General features: G+C 32.0%; 1 long non-coding RNA gene across 1 annotated transcript; it reads left to right on the top strand.

Moving 5' to 3' along the window:
- Nucleotides 1–1,260: 1,260 nt before the first annotated feature.
- On the top strand, nt 1,261–16,183 carry LOC146995059 (uncharacterized). Its single transcript, XR_015043495.1, has 2 exons — nt 1,261–1,418; nt 15,878–16,183. It is a non-coding gene; the product is annotated as an uncharacterized LOC146995059 (long non-coding RNA).
- The last annotated feature ends 1,341 nt before the right edge of the window (nt 16,184–17,524 follow it).

Genomic DNA, 17,524 nt, shown 5'->3' with positions numbered 1-17,524 from the left:
TTGGTTAAAACGAAGAGATAGCTTTTCTGAACTAATTTCATGGCGGAAGTTCTTATTTTTCTTGTTTCCTCTTTTGTCTCTTGATTTTCTAACTTAAAAATTTTAAATTGGCTGTAGAAAGTTATTTTAGTCTCTTTTAAAAGTCTGTAATGCACGTAGGTATTACGTCCAAAAGGCTAAAGTTTTTTGTTTTTTTTTTTTCAGAATATAAATCGACTCATATATATATATATATATATATGTGTGTGTGTGTGTGTGTGTATTACCATATAAAATGGCGTGCAATATGCAGTGTGCGCGATTGCGCACCAGGACGATCGTAACGCCACGAAACTGGAAGAATAAGATTTTAACACAGGATTATTGTTTCGACTTTGGAACAGTGAAAAAACGTCTCCTAAATCTGATAAAACTTTCTTAAAGTTGCTCTACATGCTTACAACAGGAAACATTGAGAAAAGAAAAACCTCTTGATCCGTAGAATTGCGGGAACTGCCAACAGTTTGCGGCAATAAAGTTGCACACGGATTTTCAGTTTCAAAATTGACACGCTAGTGATAATACATCCTTTTCCTTAGCCACAATAGGGTCATTAAGTAATGCGATTAAATATATAGTTAAATTTGTGACTGAACATATACTATTATTGATTTGTTGTCAACAAATTTTTTGTACAACTAAATAAAAAATACTTTATTAACATTATTTTTTATTTTTTATTTCTAGCATTAGTTACCCATATAATATCTAAAGTGTTCTCTCGTTTTGTAAACATATGACTTTGTAATTTTACGATATTAACGAATGCAATAAATGATAACTGGTATATTCGCTTGGTTATGATTTTCCATATTAACTTTATTTTTCATCTTTCTTTATTATAAAGTTACAGGTTACGTAAGTAATTCAGGAAAAAAAAAAAAAAAACCGCTAATCAAACATTTATGTTACTATCAGGCAGATTAATGGGCAGATTTGCAACTGCACTAGTTGCTGTTTTCCCTGACACTCTGGTCTTTCAAGAGTCAACAGTATTCATTCATTAAATTTGTTTAATTCGCCCTAAATGGCTAAAGTTTATTATGGAAATTAATAGTGCTTTTTGTTTATTACGGACAATCTCCGCATTTGTTACGTTTGAAACTTCCCGGCGTGTTTGTGCCGCTTGATCTCACAACAAACAAGAATGACGTATACTGCAACCTTGAGATCAGCCCCCTCCTTTACCTTCTCCCATCCCCAGTTTACTTATTTCTGCGCTTGATTGAGCGGCATTCCTGTCTTGGAATTTGTTCAGAGAGCGCTCGACTTGAAACTACATTAAGTGCGGCACCACCCTGTCTTAACGCTGCCGAGAGAGTAGAGATCATCTCGTACTGGACAGACGATAATTTAGGATGCTGCCAATAAAACTTTGCGTAAGTTCTTTAAGCTATGCAATTAAAGATTTATATTATTTAATTTAGAATGCAGAAGTGACAAATATGAATTAAATAGCACTATTTTAGATTAAAATTGAATGTTAGCAGATAATTAAAAAAAATTCTCAGGTTTTGTTTTTAGCTTGTATTTATTTTCTTAAAAATATGACAAATAATATTTTGTGAATTTTTCAGGATATACGTATTTTTATTAACGTCGTGTAAAGAAGCGTATTATTTTGCTGGCATATTTATCTACTAAATGTTAGCCGCTGTATAATTTTTCCACAAGAAATTCTAAAATGGTCTGAACGTTTGCAGTTATTTTGAATGAAATGAAATATCTGAGGAATGAATCTTACAAATGAAATTTTTCATTGAAAAAGTACGTGAGGAAACATTTGTTTAGCACATAGCATTTAATATCGAAAGAAAATTTTTAGTTTATAATTATCAATATTGATTACAATTAAGAAAATTCTTGTGAATTGTAAAGCAATCAGTTTTGATTTGTTTTCAAGTGAAAAATTATTTGTTTTAACACCCTGTTAACTTCTTTTAGAAAGCATTCCTTTTTTTTTTTAAATTTCTATGTAAAATTATTAAATTCCTCTTAAGCAAATTAATCAATGAAATTAAATACTGAAGAGAAATTATTTTAAATTAATTTTTTGCCTTCTTCAGCGAATGTTGTTATTCTGTAGAAAATGCATTATTCTCTCCCGTTGCAGTTTTTTAAATCGGATTTGTAAAGTTTTAAATTATAACAATTACTAAGGAAGGGGAAATCAAAATTGCATAGAATGTAGATTCACATCACTACGCTTAGAAAACCTATTTATTTATAGAATTTTTAAATCGTAATTTAATTATATTTGATTCATATTCATGGCAAAATCACAGGTACGAACACGTAAGCAAATGAAAATTGATACTGGATGGAATGAGAACACAGCTTGTTTTGTTAACAACGACTTTGTAGCCCGCGTGTGGCCGAGTGGTTGAAAACTATTTCAATTCTAAATACATGATATTTCGTTCTGAATTTAGTTCCAGCGATTGAGCCTTCGACTGACTGCGCGAGGTTTCTGAAGTTTTCTCCTTGCGTAACTGAATATAACCAGTGTCTCTTAGAAAGTACATCAAAAAGGCATTACGACAAAGAAATGATGGCAACTTTCATTGCTTTGCCGTAATAAATAAACCGACCTAATTGCTAAGAATGATTCCTGTTAATTCTCTCTGTGTAACATTTTCTGCTATTTACACTACACTGATTTAAATATCTGATTCTTTCAAGTATCGGTAAATGCGTTTATTATGATGAATTTTCGTGTTCGTCGTTTCGTTATTTTCGTTTCGCGTTTTATAATCACACAGTAATTTTTTTCCTTGTCTTTCTTAATAGAAATAGCTGTTCTTTGTAAATAAAATTATGTTTGTTTCATTAAAATAAAAGACCAATACATTTACCGCTCAGAAGGTATAGTGGTTAGGGAAGACTACTGCGGTACCGAAGGGTCCGGGTTCGAATCCAGGAGAATGCATAGATGTTTGTAAATGTATAGTGTCTTTGCGGCATGGGGACACTCTAAATATGGCGAGCCAAAAGTCCTCTCGTTTTGTGGTAGGGAAGAGAGGTGAGAGACCCTCGACTCCCTCCCGCTCAACGGGGTGCTGTCTCTCAAAATGGTGTTGGAAGTAGAAGTCCAACTTTCTTGAGGCTCTGGCAACCATTCTTCCATGAAATACACGGACGAAGACAACGACAAAAATCAATACGTTTCATAAAACATTTCAAAACGAATGAAACGTACAACGAATAACAAGTTTAATTATATTAAAAAACAGGCAAACTAAGGAAGTGTTTTTTTACATATTTCCCATATATTCAATGTGTCCCCTTTACTGAAATAGCACACATTGTACAAATCCCGGAGAATCCCTGGACTAGCTGCAAAGGTTGTTTTTCGTATTTAATAACGTGAATAAGGGTTAAGTGTCGGTTACTATTTCCCGATTCAACCTCAGCTCAAAACAGTGCGGATTCTTCCCCATTAATTCCCTCTTTCCCTTTTTACCCGCTTCTAGGAAAGTTACTTTTGATACTGTGAACACCTTCTTTTTCAATCAAAAAAAAAGTTTAGAAGAAATGATTCCTAGATTAGCTTCGATCTCTAATATTATTTATTAAATATTTCCTGTAGACTATTCACTTTGAGAAGAATAGCGAATATTAGGCATATTCAGAATACCTATATCTGACTTAAGTTATGATTTTGTTATAAACTGACCATTTTTTTACTTTCACGTACTGTTAAAGCAATCGAAATACACTTCCACTGCTTTGAAAGAAAAGAAAAAAATGTAACAAATGTATAATTAAGACTGATATATACATTTTTATTACAATGAGTCTTCTTTAAACGCACCGTCCTTGATTCTAGATAATTTTAGAGCTCTGTGGATGTAATGGTTTTACATAGATGATGTTCAGCACAAGCGTTTATATTCTCTAAAATACCGGTCTCTTTAAGCAGATTCGTGTTAGGGAGATGGTGAATACTATAATTATTTTTAATAGATAATGGAATTAATCTAATGCCAATTAAAAAATATCTGTTTATTCTAAAAAAATTAAGTTCAATATAGCCGAAAATTTCTTACACACTCTACATTTTCGTCATATGTAGCTTATATATATATACATACATAAATGACAAATGTACAACAAAATGCACAATAAATTATAAAAAAATTAAAGTTTAAATCATTAATAATAAATTTTCCATTGTTATACCTAATAATACTACTATTTATGAAAGATGAATTTAACTAATATTAAATGCACTTGAAACCTTAATTGTACGACTCATATAATTATAAATATATATTTATATCAGAAAATTAGAAGTCTATTGTATGAATAACTACTGTCTCCAACTTACATGTGTAAGAAATGCAGGTCCCCCCTCCAATACGTCATTTTCACAATTTCTCAGGAAAGTTCTATTGCAGTAAGCTTCTTGGCAAATCCAGCTTTTATATTTTCCATTTCTATTTTTTTCTATTATTTCATTTCCTAAATTTCTTTTTAATATTTGTGATCTCCTTTCTAATATTAGTACTGGATTGCCATGTTTTGTTTGAGTTAATTCAGGTTTCGTAAGTTCATATTCACATTTTAATCAGACCTGCATGAAAATACGAACGGACAGACTTACGACAATTATATGTTATTGATTATTGGTAAGGTATCCAGTTAACATTAGGCTGTTAGTAATTAAGTATTGTCGGAGTTAAAAATGGTTCTCCAGTTTTCTATGGTCCAAGGGATTGTCACTACTAATGTCTTCGTTACTTAAATATAGTCATAAATTTCTGAGAAATTTAAAGATTATATTACAATCACATAATTTTTTCCGAAAGAACTCCAATGCGATTTTAATGGATCCTACTGAAATAAAACAGTCTTAGTTTATTAGAGGCAGTGCTTTTAAATATTTTAAGATATTCATGTTAGAACCTAAGAAGAAGTTCGTATTGTTTTTTGTTTTTAAAAAATTTTTGCATTCAAATACAATAGCACATCCCACGAAGAATGGCTCGCATAACGAACGCCTTGCATAATAAGCGCACGCATGAACCGAAAAATGTTCTGCATTACGCACTGGGTTCCGCATTATAAGCCATATTTGAAATTCATTACACATTAACAGCGGTGCTAAATTTGTTTTACTTTCTATTTTACCCTAACATAAATGTCAAAAATTTGTTTTTGTATAAGCTGAAAGACGCAGCAGGGGAGTAGGCAAATAAACTTATTTAAGGATGTACGTGGTGATGAAAATGATTTAAACACTTTTACCAGAAAAAACATTTAAGGAAGTTTAACAATTTTTATTGTAAACTAAGTTAAGTTACTCAACTAGAGATCAAAATATTTTACCATAGTATTTAGTAAATTTCAGTATGAATTATGATAGTTGTCTTGCAGATAGCAAACTTTTTTTTTTATCCACGAATGCTAGATCATGTTTAGAGCGATTATAGCAACAGCAGCAAATATACATTTTGCAACAAGTGGCTGTTTTTCACAAATTCAACAAAAACTGAGTTGAGCAATTTAAACAGATAAAATTTTTGCTTACAACTGTTGTTTAAGCTTTCTGTTGCCTCGATTTTCATCTTCTAATCGTATGGTTACAGGCAACATTCTCATAAATACTGAGCAGAGTTTCTGCGTATGTCAAGGGTACCTCGCTTATCACTTGTCAAAATTTTGATATTATATGATTATCTCGGTATGGAAGCTAAGCAGATTGATTTACGATAAGTTTGACTTTGAAACTTTATATGGTGATTTTAAATCAGGATCATCTTTTTCGATGATTTTCTATTACTTCTGCAGCACTGAAAGTTCTTGAACAGGAAGATGGAGAAGCTCAGAAGAAAATTTCGTTTAGTGAGAAGGAGTAGAACATAAAAGATCTGTGCCTTCCTGATACATAAAAGGGTACATCCATATAAACATAAAATGTCCATGTTTTCCCTGTACATAAAAAGTCCAACCATATGAATATAAAAAGTGCAGCATATGAAGGACCTTCTGGAGAAATGAAAACTAAATTGATTCCAAATTCCTTAAAGCGAAAATTGATTTTATTAGAATTGGGAAGAAATACAGGTTACAGGTAGTGCCATGTAAATAAACTGAAATAAAACGAGTTGCTGATCAGTTTGATGAAAATTGTCATGAGTTACTTCAAACTACTTTCAAATCTGCGTTTAATGAAAACCATGTTTCAAAATATAAGTTTTAAAATTATACATTCGTGTGCAAAATCAAAAGAATTTGCACATTATGTCCAACATATGAAAAACTAATGGATTGGTTTTAATGAAATTTGGTATGAATATATTTTTATAACAGAAAAACACATATACCATTTAAAAATCATTTTAGGTACGCATGATTATCAATGAAGACCTGAGAAAAGTCATACTGTCAACCTGGATGGTGATCAAGGCTCTTGCCAACGACAGACGCAGTCTTACACTCCTTGCGAAGATGAATTTCGGGGGACTGTTCGGATGTTACTGTAAGACAAGTGAGATATCACAACAGGGAGGGAGGGTATCATCCTGATACAGGTATGCCAAGAATCAGTGTCCAGGCTGAATCTTAACTTATCTGTAAAACACACGGTGTTTCACTGAATTCTGTCCCGAGATGTATGTGGTCTGCACCATGTTAAATGCGTCCTCATGTGTGTTGCAGTAAGCGGAACGTAAACGGCGGGACTTCTGGCATATAGCCCTATCTCCTTAAGCCTTCTGGCAACTGTAGACTGTGAAAGTCGGGTTCTAGCGGGAGCATGCAGTTCAGGTGAAAGTTGTCAAGCTGTAGCAGTCCCGTGTTGCCAAAAAAGGATCTTCATTCGTCGTTGTTGGTCGATCTTATCGAGGTATCCTCGATTTGGATCTAGTGTCCTAACACTGTTTCCACAAACTGCAGACGATACTGGCCATTTCATTGAGCTCTGTAGACATTTGCACTTGTGATCGGCCTGCCTTCAGTGCACCGACAATTCTTCATCTCATTCTGTCATTTCTGCGTTCGCAGTTATTTATTTTACCTGATACCTTATTAAATTTATTCAACTCTTGCGAGAAACTCGGGAAACGTCATGAAAGAGTACGAGCACAAAAATCGCCGAAAACACGTGCTTCGAATACACGTGCGTGTACGCTTAGGTATTCTACTGTTTTTGCATATTTTTTCGACGGCATAATTAGTACTTTTGTGCTTTTCGTAAAAATAGGCATAATTTGCAAATTCTGTTATTTTTGCACACGAATGTAATAAAAAATAAAATAAAAAAATTTGAAAGGTTTCAGATTTTAAATTACGTCCAAAGGGGCGTTTTTTTTAAAGTTTTGTGTGTTACCTTTATTTATTAAATATCATTTTCTTAGGTTAGTCTATTGCGGTACTGAGCACTTAAACCATAAAATTCAGTTCAATAGCAATGTCGCAAAATAATTTTAAAATGAGCATATCTTTAGAACTTCCGATACACAATTCCGAGCGCTGGAGCTAAAAATATTTTTTCTGTACAACGTTGCCATTGCTCGCTTTGAAATCCTCGAGTCTGTTAACCAGAAATCCGTTAAAGTTTTACAAAATATGAAATCGATAATAAAACAAATTCCAAATTTCAAATTTGGGCTTCCACATGCCCATATTCGCAGTAGGATTACGTCATTCAAAATTCGATGGCTCTAGGTACCGTTGTTTTTTCACAATGCGAGAAATATACATACATTTATGCAGATTTTTCATTATTTTAATTTCTTCTAATATAATGCAAGACTCTAACATTTGGTGGTAGCAGTTTGAAAAATGAAACGGACATTTATAGTAATTCAACGCAAAATCGCAAAACGAAACCAATAATCCTTCAGGGACAAAGCCCCTTTGGACTAAAAATTGCAAATTAATAAACATGAGTTTGAAATGCATAGGTACTCTAATGATCGACATTTGTTTTCTCAATGTGATTGGACAAAAAACACCTGGGAAACAGTTGCTCTTTTTTAGAATGTCTCTAAATGAAAGCAATGTAGAGGGAAGATGATTATTTCAAGGCTTAACACAAAGAAACACTAAACATGGGATGCTAAATTCTTACAGGAAAATTAAGAGTAGGGCATTTCAGGCCATCAAAAAATAATATTAATGACACAAGCCCAATAAAACTGTACCAAACGAGTTCTTTTTTAAATTGCTTCTGTTACGCATCACTAAAGCTGATTACTTCAAATTTCAGAATTAAACAGTTTTTTTCGACTGAGATTTCAGAGTTATAGATAAGGTAAGCGGGAAGATTTGAGTATTCGAATCTCTAATCTTTGGCAAGATTGATTGGGTTTGAGAATTCGGATCTCCCATTCCTAATTTTTGCATTTAAGTGTGGAAAATTAGTTATCAGAAGTTATCTACGTAAATATGTTATCGGAAGTTGCTTTGCGATCATTAATTTAAATAAAAAAATGTTCTTCTGTATTTTAAGTATAAGCGAATTAATTTCAGTGACTTTAATGTGCTTATTTAACATTAAAAGTCACGCGTCACAAAAGCTAACAGCCAACGGCAATAAAGAAATGATTTTATAATAATTTGAATTGTAGTTGTTGAAATAAAGAAGAAAGAAGTATTTATTCCTTGCGACTCAGGTAATTTAATTTAATTGTTATATTATTCAGGGATTTGGACACAGTTGAGTTTCTGATAATTTTCTTGGACTAACTTTCTCGTTCTTCTTCGAGCTGAAGAGGGAAGAAAATAATTTTCCCCTCCCATTTATTCTCTCTACGATGGTGCCTCGTGCTTATTACCCAAGAATCTTCTAGGAATTTATTTCATTTTCACAGCCCTCCTTTCCAATTTGTTATCAGCCCTGTTACTAAAATCGTGGCTTTCGAATGAATTCTGGCCTATCGCTAAGTCATTGACCTATCGCTGTGTCTTCAAACCGGTATTAACAGAATAATTCTGTACACTGTGGTCATAATTCGTATATTAGGACTGAATTGTCAATTAATCTGTTAAAAAAGAGCCGGCGGTGAAACGGTGTAATTATGCTGACAAACGTTTCGATATATTTGAACAATACATTGATCGATTGGATACAAACCTGCATGAGAAAACAATGCATTTTGTGAAATGATGTCGAATGACATTTGTTTGCATAAATTGCGAATATAAAAATTATTTTTGAGGTTAGACATTACATAAAACACATAATTCGAAATTAGCGTAACAATCCGTGTTCTGCTTTTATAAGAATAAAAATATTTATAAGAAATAAAGTTAAGAGATTTAAAAATAAAAGAATTATGAATCAAAATTCGAATGTTCAAACTGTACCTTTCTTAATATGTTCGTCTAAATTAAAATTTTAGTGATTTATTTAGACGTAGAAATTATATAATTTGATTATTAAAATTCTCAGAATAAAAATTAACCTATCGCAACTATATAAAGCAGGTTTTACGCATTTTATACAATCAATAAAAATTTCTTCCTGTGCTTAGCAAAACCTTATTTTAATTCGCTGTTGAAGCATATTTAGTAAAAATAAATTAAAATTAATAGGGGCGGGCATATGCATTAAAAAGTTGAGAATGTAATTACAGAAAAGCTGTTCTTAAGATGAAGGACTAAAGGACGGTAAAGAATGTACATGTAAATTATGCTTTTTGTGCCGCCTAGGCGAGAAAGTATTATAATTAGTGACTCTGACTGTCGTACCGTAGGGCCCGCGTTCGAATTTCGGGGGAGGATATGGATATAATTTTTCCATACCGTCTTTCATAGGAGGAAACGGTGGTCCCTGCTAGGTGCCTTCATAATAAAGAGACCATCGATTCCGGTCTTAGTAGTAGTTAACGCCTGGAGTCCATAACTGGCGGGAAAAAAGAATCTGCAACATATTATTTTTAAGTGGATAATTGTTATATACATTTACATATCTTTGTAAACTTCGAAAATTTTATATATGTCTAATATAATAATTTATAATTAAAATTAAGATTTAATCAACGATTTTTGAAAGGAGATTTTTGAAAACAAATTATTTTTTTGATTCTGGGGCTTCATTTCTGGAAACAGTCTTTATTTTTTATCATGTGTATTGCATTTCCTTTTCGCACTTTTTTATTTGTTTTCTTTTGGATCCGTCTACTGAAGATTTGAATATACAAAGCAATTAAATAAAATTGCATATCCTGATTAAATTGTACTCATATAATCAATGCTTTATTCATGCATTCTGCCCAAAAGTAAACACTAATAAGATATTATCTAAATAACATAAGTAAAACGAAACTATGTGTTTATTTCGACATAAATCCGATCGGTGAACTAAATCTATGGAAGATTTATCAACTTAATTCCAACATTACGACAAAGGAAAAAAGTGAATTCATGTCTTTTACAATCACATGATGAAATATGAAGCGTAAAATTATCCATTTGATTGCTGTAAGGTTTTGTGTAGATGTAGACAGTTAATGCTTATAGGGAGATAGTTTCAGGTAGACATTTAATGCTTAAGTAAAAGTTTAAAGCATCAATCTAATTAATTTAGTGAAGCCCGTTGTAAAAGTACTGCCATTTTTTATGAAGGTTAGTTTTTAACTTGAATCCAAAAACAAATTTATCAGCAGTGTTATGAGAGTAGATGTTTTAGTTTACTTCTTATGAAATAAAATGACGGCAATTTAGAAAACATTTCTTTATTTGCATAACGGTGTGGGCACCGCTTTGTAAAATTCATGGTTTCCACAGCGATAACGGCACTTTTTTGAAAAATATTAAACTTTCATTTAAGGTGCCGACTGCGTTGCATAAACTTTGTATTTTTGCGTAATTGTTTCGAAATAAGCTGTGTGAAGTTGTGGAACGAAGTTGAAGATAGCTGTACAAAATGTAGTAGGTGCAATATTCTAGATGACTCGGTAATTTTTAGATCAATTTAAAGTTCACCTCCTTTGCTTAATTTGTCACTGAAGTATAAAAGAACACACGTTAAAAAATATGTTTTAAGCTTGTAAGTTATTGTGTAGCATCAGTTTGGAGTTTATAAGTAATGAGCTTCTAGATTATAAATTTTAATGAAATGAATCAATCCATTTAGAACAAACAGAGAATTTTGATAGAATGTATTAGCATGTAATAACAAAACTCAAGAAGCGAAAGTATTATATGATTTATAAAAATTGTACAAAGTTGATTCTTAAATTTCAGTCTACAGAAAAGGAAGATCAATAAAAACATAGAATTCATTATTATAAAAAGCAGCTTATTTCATTCAATTTAAATCTAATAACATGAAAATTTTTCTAAGCGTATTGAGTACATTCATACCCAGTAATGTATGAATACCGAAAATAAGATTTTGCGCAAAATCAGACAGCTTTCGTAGTCGTACAGTGAAGCTATGAATTTGATGTTAATTTATAAGTGCTTTCAACCCAGAAAGGGCTAAACGTATGTGTTTAGTAAATATCATTTGCATCATACTGGGGGAAAAAATGTAGATTTTTCTGCTTTATTGTAAAGTGCTAGATAGCCCTTGTAGGACGACCCTTTGTTTTGGTTTTCTGCAGGAATAGTTACTTTAGTAAACATAATTGTCTAAGTAATGTGCATGTACAGCAAGTATGCCTTTCTGACAGATTTCTTAAAGAAATTTGGGTCATATTGTAGGGTCCTAGTGGCGAATAAGTTTAAATGAGTGGCCTTTATATCCTACAAGACTGAAAAACGAACTATCATTCCATCTTCTGCGAAAAACTCCTGAGAAGTTTAAAATAAGCTTCTTATTACATCTTTAAATTTTAAAGAAGGCACTACTTGCGTGTACGTATAACCTCTGCCACTTGCGGGTTTAAGTTGAAATTAAAGTTAGAGGTAATGCTGTCGAAGACTACAGAAAATAATCTGCGTAATTTGCCTCATATATTAACGACACGTTTTTAAACGGTGGCTAGAAAAATTGCTAAAGGGAAAATAGGGAGTAAACTGCAGGAAAGGCTTTCAAAAGCATTTAAACATTCAAAATCCTGGACTTCAATGCTTAACCAATTAATTTGAACTCTAATGAGGACAACGTAAAGAAGAAATTTGCAGAGGTTGGAATCATAATAATTGGTAAATTAATATAAAATACCTAATAATAATATTTCGTTTTAAAAACTGAAAAAATCATGAGAACCGCATGCAGCCATGAATGAGAAATAAAAAGTACCGCCTAAAAGGTCAGAACAAAATAGCTTATGATATCTATTTAATACATTGTTTTAACTTTTAAATGAAACTTTCTGATAACAAAGAGATAACTGAAAATTCACTGTGTCTGAAGTAACTACACAGACTTAAAAAGGTTTTAAACAAACTTTTTATTAAAACAGAACTTGCATATAAGTGCACTTCTTGTGCTTAACAAAATCAGCGAACATTTGCATAGATGAAAAACAAAAGTAATAGTCAAATTCATATTTAAAACTTAGATTAGTAGTCAAAGACTACGCAATTAAATTTAAATCGAAGTTGGCTCTAACCGGCGTAACAATTTAAATGTCGGCTGTAAATAACGCAAAGTCGAATGATTACAAACTTATCAGCGATGGCAAAACTAAGGTGACGTGGCCACGAGAGGCAGAAAAAAGGCTTTTAATGAATAACATTATGATGTGATAATATGGGAAACTTTTAAACTTTTCCACGAAGGAAATATGAAAAAGCATTTGTGCCTTTGCTGGGGTTTGAATTAAGTATCATACAGTTACTAGTTGGACACGTTCATTAAGAAAGAACGTATGGAGGAATGCAATAATTTCCCATAACACAGATCTAGAAAGCGAGCAAAATGTTGCAAGCAAATACCGACAAAATATGTATGTACTAATGAAAATCAAAGAAAAGACTAGTGCTTAAGAAATCTTTAACAGTTTTATGAAGTTCATTACACAATTGTAATTCAGAAATTTTACTGAAGTTACGAAAGATTAAAGAACAAATATCAAGTAAATAAAAATGTTACAGAGTCTCATCACCAGTTGCCAAGTGGCGAAAGCGCCTGCAAAAAACAATGGTACTTAGTGGTGAGTTCTTTTCCCGCTGACCGGGCAGGGTTTTGGTTGAACGTGTATAATAGCCAGTTGCCCTAGAAAAGTCGTTCAGAAAGATTCTCATTTTCCTGAGGCAGATAACCTTCACTTGTTTTGTCATAATCAATTAAGCAATCATCCAACTACTATAATTCCTAACGCCTTATATATTTCATCATAAAATATTTTATCTTCATCACTGTTATCATGTCTCAGTTTTATTGAATACGGATCAATAAAAAGTGCGTATGAATAACGTTTCGTGATATGAGTACTTAAAATTCTTATCCAATATGTACGTTAGAATATTTTCAAATTTAGAATTCAGATTTTATCACGCAATTTGAAATTATTATGCTCGGCCTGTTTGCTTTAAGCGATAAAAAACTGAATTGTCAGAGTTTAATAAAAAGTTTAAAAAATAAGAGGAAGAAACTAGCCTGTCATTATTTATTCTCAAGTCTTGTCCTAGATGGAAAATTTTCTCTGAAAGCTTACAAATTCTTCATAATATGTTTATTTTTAGCTTAAATTCAAATAAGTTACTTAATGATTGATTAAACATTTTAGCACTATTTCAGCCGCCCAACCGGTATACTGGTTAGCTTCGCTGACTGCCGTGCAGAAGGGCCTGGGTTCGAATCTCGGATAAGCCATGGATGTTTGTGAATGTGCAGTGTCGGTGTGGCATGGCGACACTCTAAATATGTAGCGAGCCGAAAGTCCTCTCGTGTGGTTTGGCTGGAGGGGAGAGGGGTGTGAGATCCCAGGGCTCTCGGACCCATCCCCTGAGTGCTTTCCATCAAAATTGGGGGTGGGACTGAGCTAAAATCGCACTGTGACTTGAAAATGCTCAAGGCTGTTGCTAACAGCATGCGTAATCTAGAGCTCCTTGCCCCGAGAAATGTCATGGGCTTGGTCTGACTACGTCAGACAAGTGAGCAAAAGCAACAACAATAACAGAACTATTCCAAACAAAAATCAGCCTGAAAATTTAATATTTAGCTATCAATATGTTTCAATAACAAAATGTAGTAAACGTAAGATTTTAGATAAAAAGTAAATGTAAATGAAATTTTTTCTTTGCAATAGTATTATTATTGTTTATGTATGTTTTAGGCCAAAAATGTTTATGTATGTTAGTAGGTGAAATTTAAACAATTAAAATAGTTTTTACTTTGTTAATAAAACTTTTCATTTTCTTAAACAGAGTTCTGGCCCATCAGCTGTTCTTTGATTGCGCATTCAGCCGCATGCAGTTTGAGTTTGAGATCAGTGCTTTATACACTTAAATTATACTTACTTTCAAAAGCGAAAACATTAAAGAAGCTAGCAATTTTTTAATAATAATTGTTCTGCTTCTGAAAGGAAAACAAAAGTCTACTTGTGTCGTAAACGCTTTCTAAGTAATTTTTGTTTTATGATTTTAGTTAATGTTCTCCACTCTTTTAATATGTGGATTACAATTGAATGGTCGTTTTTTGAAAATTTTCTTATAAAGCAAAAAGATCTCTTAAACTCACAAACTCTTTCTGCTTTCGCGTATATCTTCTTTTTGCGTATATATGTTTTCTGCCTTTTCTTCGTACATTTCATGCCTGCCATTAAATCTAACTTCTGAGAAGAAAGCCTAACTTGGGTCATACGAACGAGCTGATAAAGACTGCTGAACAGTGGTATTTCGATCCGCATTCAAATCCTGGGGAACAGACTGGCTGAGAATGTGCTGTCGTAATCTGCCCAGTATGTGATGTGAATAACAGCCAGCTTCCCAGAGAAGTTCTTCACAGAGGTATCTTTTCTCTTAGGCAGATATGCCCTTCGTCGTAATTAATTAATTAATGAGCCAATCTGATTTACTGATGCGACTGCTCGCGCTCAACAAGCTGATGGTTGAGGCATTATATTTTATTTTTGGAGCACGGCAGACAAAGCAGACTGTTTATGTTGCTTTTAGTAGAACTGTAAAGATCAAGTTTATTTTATTATGCAAAATTTTCTAAGAACGGAAAGTGTAAAATTTTCAATGCAGACATTTTTTAATAGGAAATTCGTTGCGATCTTTTATTACTGCGAATTGTAAATCGTCATTCACCATAACTTTCACCATGAATTATGAAATATATAGTGGATTTTACACATTATGCATATTATTTAGTGCATTTATCCAATGCAAAATGTCATATAAAGAAGCTAGGATGCTTAGTAAGAGGTATTCTGTAAATATGTGGTTAAATTAATACTTGTTGTTACAAAGAAAATTTGTTTTTCTAACTAGATGCTTTGCATGTTCTTGCCAATTTTTGCGTTAAATGAACCGGAATGCTGAATGGTAGAATATCAAGATAAGGCAAGCAAATTTAGAAAGTCTTCATCTTTTCATAAAACCTGCAAAGCACAACTAGACGAATGAAAGTAAATGTAACGATAATAAATTGTAAAATTATTCAGCACGTTTGGAAAAATTAGTTTTGAAACAAGAAATTATTTTATTTTAGAAACAAGAAATTATTTTATTTTAATGTAATAAAATATCATTTAGTTAGGTATATGATTTTAGCAAAGTATGATAAGTTAAGTATATGATTTTAGCAAAACCAGCGTGATATGAAATTTGTTCGTCAATGACTTCGAAACTTTCTTTTAACTTCTTTTAAATCTTTATCCATGCAGTAATTTTACTAATTAAAATCTGCCTTAATGAAATTTTATATTCCAGGCTTCCAACTGATACCAAAATATTATTTATTATTCAACCATAAATATTTTCTTTTCAGGTGGTGTTAGCTTTTCTTGTGTGCATTGTCATCTGTGATGATTCTAAAAGCATCGACGGTGGTTACGAGTACGATTACGGGAAAGATCGAAGTCCCGCAGATCGTGATGGCTCATACAAAGCACCTACTTATCCGAAATACTACACGAGAAAATACAAGAGAACAAAGCCTCAGATAGTTGATGGACTTCCTCTATATAGAGATTAATTTCGTATTTATTAGGCAATTCATGTATTGCGAATATGTATTACATTTTAGAATTTGTATATAGACGTCATTACCATTAAATCATTTTATACAAATGTAGCTTTTATAGTTTTTACTTTTTTGATGGGATGTCCATTGCTTGAAAAGCAAATGCCAGTTAATTACGAGAAAGATCATTACCAATTTAAACAGAATACCTTTTGTTTCTAATTTTCCAACCTTTTTTACGTTAATGTGTACAGAGTTTCGTGTAATCAATATTATGGATTTGAGAGATTATATGTGTATTATTGTTATAAAAATTTCGTATGTAGTTTTCACGAAGATTTTGTGAAATCATTTCTAATTGATTAAATATGAGGTATTTTACTACTTTTAAGATACTTCAGACAAGAAGTTTTACGCGAAGCAATTTGAATAAAATAAAATGTACTGTCAATAAGAAATCCAAGTCTTTCAGTGCTAGTTTGCTTTCCTTACAAAGTGACTGCTTGCTAAATCTAAGCAGAATGTATTTCTGCTCAGATTTTTACTTCAGTTATTATTACTATTTATTATATTATTATTATTTATTTATTATTATTTATTTATTATTGTTATTTATTATTCTTATTATTCAATATTATTTAATTTATTATTATTTATAATTACGTATTTTTATTCATTATTTATTTATATTTTATTTTTTTATTACTCAGTACTCTTATTTCACAAGTATTAATCTGACAGGATCTTACATTCCTTGAACAGGGCCAAGGATAATATTAAAAAAACATATAGTTATATAAGTCAAGGAGTTAGATTTTCGAACTATGGAAGAATATATTAAGCTGAATTTTCTCGTACGAACCTTATTTAGAGAAATTCTCTGTAATCGTAAAACAATTACACGATTGTATGTACGGCGATTTTAAATCAGTCACCCTACCTAGCTTGAACCAATGCATCGATAATCAACGATCTGATTATTATGACGTAAGAGTGTTCGCTCAAGCGAACTTAGAGTCAACGTTGATACAAACGGTACGCTGTAGGTAGGTATTCATATTGAAGTCATCTGCTAGCCAGCAACAGTTGACAAATATCAGAATTAATTTCCATGAAATGAATAAAAACAGAATATAATAGATGCTGCAGGCATACGGAATATCAACGCTTCAAGAGTTTCAAAGAGCCCTTAAAGCTGTGTCTAGGTGAAATCACATAATGCAATATTTTTATAGTATGTAGAAGTTAGCTTTTTATTAATTTCTTTTCTGTCCACAAGCTTGAAAGTTAGCTCTGAGCAAGGAAAAGTTAAAAAAATCCAAAGATAATGTTATTAACGGCAGTCACAATAACATTAGTTAAGAAATAATTTTGAAACTGTCTGAATTACTTGCATGAAAGTAACAACTTATAGCGAATTTAAGGAAGTTCTTTTTATACTTATTGACATTA

Source organism: Stegodyphus dumicola, chromosome 10 (genome assembly GCF_044657685.1).
Source record: "Stegodyphus dumicola isolate Sdum_Otavi_A_Nest chromosome 10, ASM4465768v1".
Taxonomy (NCBI): domain Eukaryota; kingdom Metazoa; phylum Arthropoda; class Arachnida; order Araneae; family Eresidae; genus Stegodyphus; species Stegodyphus dumicola.
The sequence above is the reverse complement of the archived record's forward strand: the minus strand, read 5'-3'. Positions and strand labels throughout refer to the sequence as shown.